The sequence below is a fragment of the Humulus lupulus genome, chromosome 5 (assembly GCF_963169125.1).
Source record: "Humulus lupulus chromosome 5, drHumLupu1.1, whole genome shotgun sequence".
In the NCBI taxonomy this organism is placed as follows: domain Eukaryota; kingdom Viridiplantae; phylum Streptophyta; class Magnoliopsida; order Rosales; family Cannabaceae; genus Humulus; species Humulus lupulus.
Genome location: NC_084797.1, coordinates 152,718,830 through 152,731,232, shown reverse-complemented (window position 1 = coordinate 152,731,232; position 12,403 = coordinate 152,718,830). Strand labels below are relative to the sequence as shown.

General features: G+C 34.8%; 1 non-coding gene across 1 annotated transcript; it reads left to right on the top strand.

Annotated features, from left to right (window-relative positions):
* Positions 1-11,091: 11,091 nt before the first annotated feature.
* On the top strand, positions 11,092-11,198 carry LOC133781235 (small nucleolar RNA R71). Its single transcript, XR_009870022.1, has one exon. It is a non-coding gene; the product is annotated as a small nucleolar RNA R71 (small nucleolar RNA).
* Positions 11,199-12,403: the final 1,205 nt, after the last annotated feature.

Below are 12,403 nucleotides of genomic sequence, written 5' to 3'. Positions count from 1 at the left end.
ATGTCTGGCACGTCTCCCCAGGGGAGATGTTAGATGTTTGGCACGTTTTCCCAGGAGCGTCAGATACTCTTACATGTCTGATATTTTATAAATAAATAATTTTATATTCATATTTTTAAATTAACGTCTCCCACCACTTGTAATGACTTACATTGGTAGTCATCAACAAGAACTTTTAATGACTTACACCATTAGACTTTGAATATCCCTGAATACTTTTAATGATTTACACCATTGGTGTAAGTCATTATAGGGAGTCATTAAAAGTGAAAATTATTGTAGTGAAAAAATCCATAGAATTTAAAAAAAAAAAAAATGGGAATAATTAGGCAGTTTGTGTGTCGAGCACGCAGTGAAGAGTCGCCGGAGACCCCGAGGTCGTACGACGTTCGTACGACGGCCCCATGCTGGACCTGCGCGCTAGCTTTTTTCACCAAAAAGGTAATATGTAGATATTTTGGTTGAATTTGAAACTAGATATTTTTTTTAAAAAAGAATAAGATATTTTGTTTGAATTTAAAAATAGATATGTTTATGATATTTTAGTTATCATAATAATAAAATTAATTATTTTTGCATAAAAGTATAAATTAGTTTTATCAATATCTATTAGATTTTTTGTGCAATTAATCTTTAAAATCAAATATCTCATAGATGTTAAATTTAATTTTATTAATTTAATATATTTCCTAAAATAACATAAGTGAGTTAATTGTTGATAAATAAAATTCGAATTAACTAAGTTAATTGCTGATGTATTTTATTTAAATTGACTTAATTATTTTTGAAAAATTGTAATTAATTATGAGTTTTCTGTAGATATATTCTAGATTAATTAATTATGGTATTTTTGCAAATGTGGTAAATTGTGATATTTTTGCATAAACACACAGATATTTCTCATTTAGTAACAATATTAGGATATTCAATTATGTGACATAAATAATTGTTGGTATTAAATGATCAAATCAGAGGTAAACAACAGAATATATGGACCCTTTTTAATAATTATTAATACCAGCCAGAATCATGCACATATATAAATATTAAATCACATACAAAACAGATCAGGGATTACCTTTTATAGCCTACCAAGTGTTCTTGAATCTTTTTGTATAAAATCAACAATCTTCCTTTCTAGTGTTCTGAAAGCTCACACCTTGATCTTTCAGACCAATCCTCAAACACACAAGGACGTGTGTGAGCACGCAGGATTCAAAAGGATGATTTATGTGACTCTCTAGATGTACTCAACGCATGAGATCTAGAGAGGTTTGACTTAGAGAAGAGGTATAAGGTTTGAGAAAGCTTTCGCTTTTCTTAGAGAGAGAGAGAGACAGTGTAATTTTTAATCGCTTAAAAATTCCTTAATGAAAAACCCTCATTCTAAAAGTATTGTACTATCACATTTATAAAGATAATTAATATACTTAATTACTTTTTAGTTTACTAAAATTAAAAACCCTCATTCTAAAAGTATTGTACTATCACATTTATAAAGATAATTAATATACTTAATTAATTTTTAGTTCACTAAAATTAAAATTCAAATAAAAACTGATATGATATTTATATTTAATTATTTATTTAAATCATATTTAAAAGGAATAATTAAATAAATAATTTGAAATTCAAAATTCAAATCCCAGGGAGGGGGAATCCCTATGTGTGGTGTCGCACACTCACTGTACAGTGAGTGTGTCGCCCACATCAATTCGGGTTACCCTAAATTTTCTCATTTGTTTGTTTAATCAACTTTTAAGACAATATATTTATCCCAATATAAATATCAGATAATCCAAAATTAAATTTATCTTAAAATATAAGTTTTAAATTAAATAAGTAATTATCATATTCTAATTAAGATATTTATTATTTCCTCTCTATATATTAATCCAAACAAGATTAATATTAATTTTAACCTATAGTTTTTCAAAATAAAAACTATATATTTAAATAATTAATTAATTCATAATTAATCAATTACCCATAACTATCACATAATTATTTCCTTGCCCTGGAAAATTAATTCATTTGCCATTAAGTCCTCCCTACAAATCTTTTTTTTTGACATCCTTACCCTTAACAGTGTAAGACAAAATTGATATGGGGACCATAGACCTATAATACGAAGCTCTAATAAACCAGATTATTAATTAAACTCTTTAACCTAATAATCTTATTTATTAATTCCAAGATCACTCCATTATAAATATGGAATTGCACTCTAGGTATTTATCGAATTATATTTACAGTATTTTTCTTGTAGTCCATTAATATAATCAATAAATGTAGTTTTGTTCTCCATTTATTGGATCGCTATTAGAGCTGGTAAAAAATACCAGTTTACCTACTAATTACCTCTTGATCCTTAAGTACGATTAATTCACTAGCGAATAATTAATCTATAATCAAATTATAGATTTGAGCTCAACAACTATTCAGTTTCAGAATTAACCTTTAAGGGAACCAATATTCGATCCGTTAGGAAAGTATTGATTCCATTATTTTAATTCATGTTCCTAGCCATCCATGGTAGTTATTCTCCAAAACAAAAGTCATTAACCTCATTATACTAAGAGACCTTAACGAGTTAATCAAAAGATCCAATAAACAAAACAAGAGCTCATGAATACTCGGGATTGAGACATATCTACAAATGATCATCTATTATAATAAGAATGAAATCTTTATGTCAAACGACAAGTTTATAAAGATAATTAATTCTCATCGGTCCTGTCATATATAATCTCTATTATATACAACACTTTAACTAAGATGTCTATCCACATCAGTAATCCGAATATAGATTACTCAGATCTCGTATGCTTAGCGAACCGTACTAGTAACCATTCATTAAAGATTCCATACTTTAATATGTTATTGACCATTTTATTTATTATATATGATCTTAATTATCTCATACTAATACAATATCATATTTTCATGAATGAATAAGGAATTTTCTTAATATTAGCATATAATTAATTTAAACAATAATTATAACATTCAAATATAATAAAATCATCCTTTTATTTAAATTCAATAAAATTTCTTTACATGATTTTAGGGCATTAATCGTAACAATCTCCCACTTGCCCTCAAAGAAAGTGAGCGATCTCCCTTAATCCTGTATTGCGCCCGTGACCCATGAATGACTTTGCAGGAAGTATCTTGGTAAACGGGTCAACCAGTTTTTGTTCCGACGCCATCTTCATAATAGTCACACCACCTTGGTGTACAATCTCTCTAACCAAATTGTATTTGCTTTCTATATGCTTTTTTCTTTTGTGGCTTCTTGGTTCCTTGGAGTTAGCTACTGCTCCACTATTGTCACAGTATAAGATTATTGGCTTATTCATATCTGGAACTACATCCAGATCAATGTAAAACTTTCTCAGCCAAACCGCCTCCTTAGCTGCTTCATAAGCTGCTATGTATTCAGATTCCATGGTTTAATATGTTATGTTGGATTGTTTAATACTACTCCAGACCACAGCTCCTCCACAAGGAGTGAACACTGATCCAGACATTGACTTACGACTGTCTTTGTCTGATTGGAAATCAGAACCAGTGTATCCAGTAGAGTTTAACTCACCCCCTAAATATACAAACATATAATCTCTCGTTCTCCTAAGATACTTGAGAATGTGCTTTACTGCAATCCAGTGTTTCAAACTAGGATTTGATTGATAACGACTCACAATCCATACTGCATAGCATATGTCGGGTCTAGTACACAACATGGCATACATTAGACTCCCAACTACTGATGCATAGGTATACTTTCTCATATCCTCTTCCTCCGGAGGTGTCTTTGGACACTATACCTTGGAGAGAGTAATTCCATGTCTAGTCGATAAATGATATTTCTTGGAATTCTCCATAGAGAATATTTCAAGCACCTTATCAATATAATTAGCCTGAGAAAGTGACAAGATCTTGTTCTTCCTATCCCTTAGGATTTGGATTCCAAGAACATAGCTCACCTCGCCCAAATCTTTCATTTGGAACTTTTCAGCTAACCACTTCTTCACATTTGACAATGTCTCTACATTGTTTTCAATGAGGTGAATGTCATCAACGTAAAGAACTAAGAAAACCGCACCTTTTCCTTTGTTTTTTTTTTGTACACACATGCTTTGTCGACATTTTGTTCGAAGCCATATGTTTTAATTTGATCATCAAAGGTGATATTCCAAGATCTAGATGCTTGCTTTAATTCATAAATGGATTTCAACAACATACATACCTTTTGATCTTCTCCAATCTTGATGAACCCTTCTTGTTGTACCATATAGATAATTTCATCAAGATAGCCATACAGACAGGTTGTTTTGACGTCCATTTTCCATATCTCATAGTCATAGGTGGCAGCTATGGATAAGAGGGTGCAGATGGATTTAAGCATGGCCACAAGAGAAAATGTTTCTTCAAAATGAACACCTTCTCTCTGAGTGTAGCCTTTGGCTACTAGAATTGCTTTGAAAGTTTCCACTTTCCCATCTACACCTCTTCTCTTCTTGTATATTCATTTGCATCCAATGGACCTGACATCTTCAGGTGGATCTACAATTTCCCAGACAGAATTGGAATACATAGATTCCATTTCTTGGTTCATGGCTTTTTCCATTTCTCCTTTTCATGATCATCCATTTCCTCTTTAAAGGTTAATGGATCGTCCTTGTTTGTATAAAAAAACAAGGACATGTGCCTCATATTCATAGCGAACAAATTATCTCACAACCCTCCCACAATGACGTTGCACCGGGGTTTCCTTTCAGGAATAGTGGTTTCTTCGGTTTTTCGTTTATCAATTAATGATGAGGATGAATGTGATGGAATCTTGTTAGCTGTGAGTTCCTCCAAAACTACCTTGCTCCGAGGTTTATAGTTATTCATATAGTCATGTTCAAGGAAGGTTGCATTTGTGGAAAAAAATACCTTTTGATTCTTGGTACTATAGAAATAATCACCTCTTGTCTCTGGAACGTAGCCCAAAAAAATGCACACTTTAGACCTCGAATCAAGTTTCCCTGATTTAGGTATAAGAACATGAGTAGGACAACCCCAAATGTGGAAATGGTGCAAACTAGGTTTGTTTCTATTCCATAGTTCCAATGGTGTTTTACTTATGGTCTTAGATGGGACTACATTCAAAATGTAAGTCGCTGTTTGAAGTGCATATCCCCAAAATGAGAGAGGAAGTGAAGAGTAGCTTAACATAAACCTTACCATGTCTAACAAGATCCTATTTCTTCTTTCAGAAACATCATTTTGTTGAGGTGTTCCTGGCGCTGTGAGTTGGGATAGGATACCATGCTCCAGCAAAAAATCTTTGAATTCTAAATCCAAATATTGTCTACCTTGATCAGATCGAAGTGTCTTAAGAGTCTTACCTAACTGCTTCTCAGCCTTAGCTTTGAAGTCTAAAGACTTACAAAAGGTTTCAGATTTCCTAAGCATTAAGTAAGTATGACTATATCTTGAGTAATCGTCAATAAAAGTGACGAAGTACTCATACCCATCTCTTGCTTGTACATTGATTGGACCACAGACATCGCTGTGTACAAGCTCCAAGGGTTCTTTGGCTCTATTGTCTTTCACTGAGAAAGGACATTTGGTCATTTTACCTTCTAGACAAGATTCACAAACCATAAGAATCCCAACACTTAGTTCTCTTAAATGTCCAACTTTTGCTAACTGATTTATCCTATCTAGACCTATATCACCAAGTCTAAGATTCCAAAGATATGTGTCATCCTCATTCGAAACTTTTTGTATATTGTTAACTTGCAGTTTAGCTACTTATAATTATGAGTTATTAAGCGTTCGTTCATTGGGTTTGAGCATGTACAATCTGTTTATATGTTCTGCTTGAAATTTTTTGAAACTATTCTTCGAAATAACAATCGCATTATTTTAAAAAGAAATATAAAATATATTGTTCATGCAACATAGATAAAGAAACCAATTTTTAAGAAAATCCAGAAATAAAATAAAAATTGTTCAAAACAAGATAACTGATCCCAAAATGTAAACGGGTTGTTCCCTTTGCTTTAGCTGAAATGAGCGCTCCACTTCCTACTCGCATGGTCACCTCGCCATCTGCTATAGCTCCCTCAATGACTCAAGTATCTGCATAGAATAGTGGCTCCTAAATCTAAAACCCAGAATGACATATCGTCTTCCACTACACAAACTTCAAGTACAAGAAAATCATAGTTACCTTTCCTTTTCATCTTAGAGAGATACCTTTTACAGTTTCTCTTCCAATGACCTTCAACTCCATAGTGGAAATATTTTCCTTTTGGTTCTTTCTTCTTGGAGTTATTCTCATTCTTGTTCTCCTTGGCCTTTGGTGCCTTCCTGCTTTACTTCGACTTCTTGCCATTTCCTTTGTCCTGATCATTGTTCTTCTTCCTCTTCTTGGATTTATCCTCAAATTTTGAAGGTTTTTCCTCTACCACATTTGCCTCAGTCTCCCTAGTAATAGATTTGTTAAGAGACTCAAATGTCTGTAGTTCATTCAATAGTTGGGTCATGTTGAATTCCAACTTATTCATAATATAGTTGGTAGTGAACACAGAAAAGTCAGGAGTGAGCGATTCCAGTATGATGCTTACTTGTGTATGCTCATCAATGATGGCCCCATGTATTTCTGCTTCATGCATCACATTAATCATGTGTAATACATGTTCACATACAGAAATACCTTTCTTCATCTTAGTAGACATATAGGTTCTGCCCAAACATGGCCTGCAGAGAATCCATTTTCTCAAACGCAGTTTCCATGGGTTCATGCTTTGTTCTCAGAACAGTATTCATGCTCACAAGCATGTAACACTTTGTCTTGTTGTTGGATTGAATCTAGACATCATACTTGTCTCGAACATTCTTTGGGGCAACAGGCTCTTCAGGACATTCCTCAGTTAGGAAAAATTTATGGTTCTCACATATTAACATAAAATTTAGGTATGATTTCCATCTTATAAAATTATCACCATTAATTTTTTCAAGTGGAAGTAAAGTAGTTATTGGATTGCCACTGTTCGACATTACTGAAATAAATAAAATACAATAATATTAGCATTTGAAAAATATCAATTATTTGGAAAGTAAACATGATGCATGAATGCAACAATCAAAACACATAAATAAACATTTACTATTCCATTAAAAAACTACCCAACAAGTGTCACCTTAGGGTCAGTCAAGTTAAATTCAGATAGCTTATAAGACAATCTTATCTTTATAATTTAAAACTTAAAATAACTCTTTATTTTCTATTTTAAATATAAAGTACCGCTAGTTTGGTCAAGATTAAATTATCCACCGCAAAAGCTTAATTGCATCTTTGTAAGTGTAACCCATTATTTCAGAATTCATAACTTATCTTAGGGAGTGTTGCCTTAAGGTTGGTCAAGCGTAAAATACATCACTCCTTCCTATCTTTGTAAGAAGCCAACCTTGGTATTAATATGTCTAGAAACCTTCCTTAGGGGGACGGAAACAAAGTTTCCTCGAGACCCTATTCATATCTCACTGTGTTGTACTAATAATGGAGAGCATGGGTCACATTGAGATGTTCACCTTCTCCCACTTACTATCTTAGATTTAAAATGTGTTTTATTAAACTAATCAATTAATTCCAAACTAATTACTAGTTTATTAATAACCCTATGCATGTAATTAATTACAAAATACATTTAAAATTATAAAAGAGCTTGTTTCTATAATTAATGTGATCTAGATAATTACCCATTATTATGGTTTGAGTTACAAAGTTTTAACTAATTTAATATTTAGTAGTTTACATGCAATTTATTTCTCCAAAATAATTCATATAAAAAAATAGGACAACCTAAATAATCATGTTTCTAAAAGATGCATGATTAATGAAAAACTGTGCGGGGTTTCATGAATGGCATGTAATTGAATAATGCATGATCATGTTATCAATCAAACATTAATGAACATGCGAGGAGAGGGCCAAAACATCCAAAGAAACGCCCAAAGCCTGAGAGGAGCAGGTCGCTCGTCTGAGCGAAGAGCTGAGAAAAAGCAAAGAAGCGGTAGCCAAGGTTACTGCCAGCAAAAACCAGTTCAAGGAAGCTTTGGAGATCAATTTTAGAGAAGCATCCAAACTTCAGAATGAGCTGGTGGCCAGCCGACAGGAAGTCACCAAGCTGGAGGGGCGAGTAAAGCAGCTCGAGGAAACAAATGCTTAGAACCTGGAGAAGTTCAAAGGGGACACTTTCAACTGCTTCTACCTCTTCTAGAAAAACAATCCATAGGCGAACTTCAACTACCTTCCTAAGCATGCGAGGTAACACGAACTGCCAAGATGTGCTACTCGCCTTGAAGGGGAGAAGGCTCGATGTTGCGATTTTTCTGCTGCGCAAGTATACGTAGTCAAATAAACAAGTAATAGTAGTGGAAGTACAGTATCGTTCCTTCAGAGAATTGATCCACTAATTACCACAAGCAAACTTTTATTTATATTTCATCCATAAAAATCCCAATGGTTCGTTCCACCATATCAGAGAAAATAGCCATCATGCACCATTGAAAAGTTGCTGGAGCATTACACAAACCAAAAAGCATACGACGGATTGCAAATGTACCATATGGACAAGTGAAAGTCGTCTTCTCTTGATCCTCAGGAGTAATGGCTATTTGATGGTACCCTGAATAGGCATCCAGAAAACAGTAATATTGGTGTCCAGTCAACCTATCTAACATTTGATCAATGAAAGGCAGTGGGAAGTGATCTTTTCTAGTTGCTTTGTTCAATTTACAATAGTCAATACAAATCCTCCAACCAGTCACTGTACACATTGGGATAAGCTCATTATTGTCATTCTTTATCACTGTAATCCCTTATTTCTTAGGGACTACCTGAACTAGACTTACCCAACTACTATCTAAAATGGGATAGATCACCCCAGCATCTAACCACTTCAAGATCTCCTTTCTTACTACCTCTTTCATTGCTGGATTCAGTCGACGTTGTGCTTCAATGGAGGGCTTACTATCATCTTCAATCAAGATCTTGTGCATAACTGTTGATGGACTTATTCCTTGAATATCTGCCAATGTCCATCCAATTTCGAACTTATGGGTTCTCAAAACCCTTAACAGTTTTTCCATCTCCTCAGTAGAAAGAGAAGAAGACACAATGACTGGTAAAGTATCCTTCTCACCCAGAAAAGCATATTGAAGATGTGCGGCCAATGATTTCAATTCCAACTGTTGAGGTTTCTGAACTGATGGTAATGTTCTTTCAAATCCCTGACCCAATTCTTCATATTTCCGATTATAAATTGGCCCTTCAGAATTCATCCATTGTACACACTCTTGGACCTCTCTGTCTAACTCAGCATCCACATCATCGGTCGTCAAACTTTTCTGAAGCAAATCCTCTGTGAGGTTTATTTCTGTCACGACTTTCTCTACCATGTCAACTCTGAAACAATTGTCATTTACATTCACAAACTTTAAAGCCTTAAACACATTGAATACCATTTCTTCACCCTGCACTCGAAGTGTCAGTTCACCTTTCTGAACATCAATTAGAGCCTGCCCAGTAGCTAAAAATGGCCTTCCCAGAATGATTGGGACATTTTCATCTTCTTCCATATCCAAAACTATGAAGTCTGCTGGAAAAAGGGATTCGTCCACTTTAACAAGAACATTCTCTATGATTCCTCTACGATGTTTAACTGAATGATCTACTAGTTGTAATGTGATTATAGTAGGACTAGTCTCCCCTAATCCAAGTCTTCTGAATACAGACAAAAGCATCAAATTTATACTCGTCCCCAAATCACACAGCGCATGCTTACACTCAAATTTCCCTATTGTGCAAGGTATAGTGAAGCTCCCCAGATCTCTCAAATTTTAGGGAAACTTCCTCTGCAATATAGCACTGCATTCTTCAGTGAGCGCCACCATCTCATAGTCCTCCATCTTCCTCTTCTTGGACAGAATCTCTTTCATGAACTTCATATAGCTGGGCATCTGTTCTAAAACCTCAGCAAAAGGGATGTTGATGTGCAACTTTTTGAATACCTCTAGAAACTTAGAAAACTGTTTATCGAGTGTAGTTTTTCTATGCCTCTGAGGATATGGAACATGAACTGGCTGGTCAACAACAATTGGAGGACTCTTTTCTGAACTCTGGTGGTCTTCAGTAACCCCTTTCCCAATTGTATCAGATTTCTCACCCAACTCTTCATTCTTAACTGTTCACTATTGTACACTGGACTGCTCCATTTGCCTACCACTCCTCAACATAATTGCCTGATAGTTCTCCTTAGGATTTACCACAGTGTTGCTAGGAAAATTCCCTGGAGGTCTGTTATTAAGCATGTTGGCCAACTGACCCACTTGTGTCTCAAGGTTTCGAATAGAGGATCTAGTCTCAGTCATGAATTGAGTCTGAGTAATAGTGAGAGTAAACAAAGCTGCTTGCAATTCATTGGGCTTTTCTGGTTGCTCCTGTGGCCTTGGCTAGCGTGATGATGAGGCTTGATTCATAGGCTGTTGTGACATATTCTGCTGGTATTGGCCTTGAAACTGTGGCTGTTGGCCCTTATTTTTTCTACATGAGAAATTTGGGTGATTTCTCCACCCAGGATTGTAAGTGGTGGAGAAGGGGTTGTGATATGGCCTTTGAAAATTACCAATTGCCTGTACTTGGGCCTGATCAACTAGCATATTGCCATACATGGTGGCAACTGTACACTGTTCATAAAAATGAGGCCCTCCACACAATTCACACCCTGATTTCATCTGTATAGCCTGGGCTTGAGCTGAGATCTTGTTTTGTTGCAATTGCTTTGTCAATGAAGCAACCTGAGCAGTTAAAGCAGTAATAGCATCTAATTCATGTACCCCAGCTACTTTTCTCTATGAGGTGTCTCATTCATCAGGCAACTGATAACTGTTCATAGCCATCTCCTATAACAATCCATAGGCCTCATCAGCCATTTACTCATGAAAGCACCACCTGCTGCTGCATCTATTATCGTGCGAGTAGTACCGCACAACCCATTATAAAAATTGTGGACTAACATCCAATTCTCAATACCATGATGAGGGCATTTTCTGAGCATGTCTTTGAATCATTCCCAAGCATCGTACAATGACTCTCCCTCATTCTGATAGAAGTTATTGATTTCCCCCCTCAACTTGGCAGCTTTTGCAGGAGGAAAGAACTTGGAGAGAAACTTCTGAGCTAGTTCCTCCCATGTATTGATTTAGTTGGCCTATAGAGAAATAAGCCAAAAATTTTCCCTATCTCTGAGTGAGAAAGGGAACAGTCTCAATCTTATTGCAACATCGCTCACCCCATTAAACTTGAACGTTGCACATAGCTCAAGGAAGTTCGTTATGTGCAAGTTAGGATCCTCATTGGGGAGACCACCAAACTGGACAAAAGTCTGGACCATTCGTATCATCACCGGCTTAATCTCAAAGTTATTGGCAGTAATAGCCGGCGGTCTAATGCACGAGTGCAATCCTATGACAGCAGGAAGTACATAATCTCTTAATGCTCGCACATTTTGATCCTGAGCGATGTGATTTTGACCATCATTTTTGTTAGCCCTGTCTCTTTGGTTGGTAGCCATTGATGCTTCTAACCTCTTATTCCTTCTGTTCTGTTTGCAAGATCTTTCAATTTCAGGATTAACAGGCAAAAGGTTGGTAGACCCTTCACGTCGCATACAAAAGATTCACCTGAAATAGCAAAGTGCGACAACATAGATTAGTACAAATAAATAAAAACAGCCAAATTGGAATAAAAATTAACTATTTTTTATATTAATAGAATATCAATTCCCCAACAACGGCGCCAAAAAATTGTTGCGATTTTTTTGCTGCGCAAGTATACGTAGTCAAATAAACAATAATAGTAGTGGAAGTACAATATCATTCCGTCAGAGAATTGATCCACTAATTACCAAAAGAAAACTTTTATTTCTATTTGACTAATGAAAATCGAATGACAAATTAACAACTAACAATAAACTAGAAAAGCAAAGTTTAATTAACGAAATTTAATATAAAACAAATATTAGAGCATTTTAATCATCTACCTTCAATTCTATTCAAACAATAATACTACTAATATGATTCTTATACTTATGATTATAGCATGTTTACTATTGACAATTCTATTCTTTCTCAAGATATAAAATATTCAGTTTACCTGTGAATTCTCCACATGTCTGTGATAAATTCTACCCATAAACCGCATTAAGAACAAAAACCTAATTGCTACACAAACCAATTTGATACTTTCGTTCTAAATTGAAATCTATGTCAATTGCCTAAAGCTATTCCAATTCTCACTTTTCAGATATTGAATTAAAACCAATAATCATGCAAAAGATGG